The sequence below is a fragment of the Charadrius vociferus genome, unplaced genomic scaffold, assembly GCF_000708025.1.
Source record: "Charadrius vociferus isolate BGI_N301 unplaced genomic scaffold, ASM70802v2 scaffold214, whole genome shotgun sequence".
Lineage (NCBI taxonomy): Eukaryota > Metazoa > Chordata > Aves > Charadriiformes > Charadriidae > Charadrius > Charadrius vociferus.
The window spans coordinates 3574897-3575213 of record NW_009647955.1 but is presented as its reverse complement, the minus strand read 5'-3'; positions in this window follow the sequence as shown (position 1 = coordinate 3575213).

Here is a 317-nt window from a genome sequence, read left to right as displayed (position 1 = left end):
CTTAAGAGCGTGAAGTCAGGGCAGGCTCAACGCAGAGAGGGGAGGCCTGGGACGTGCACCGGGCAGCTGCTGGAGGATCGAAAGAAGGAAGATCATTAGAGCCTGGCACTGGCACCCTCATACGCCATGTGGAGCATCGTCGAGTGGCACCCAGCTGCTGCTGGTGCTCCCCCTCTCTGCAGGGCCCCGGTTCAGGGTGCCCACTCCCTCCTGCTAGCGACGTGCTGGCATAGGGTGAGAAATGAAATCGCTGCCCCTCCTGCCAAGCGCTGCAGGCCAAGGGTGAAGCCACCGCAGCAATCCTCCACTCTTCCCCC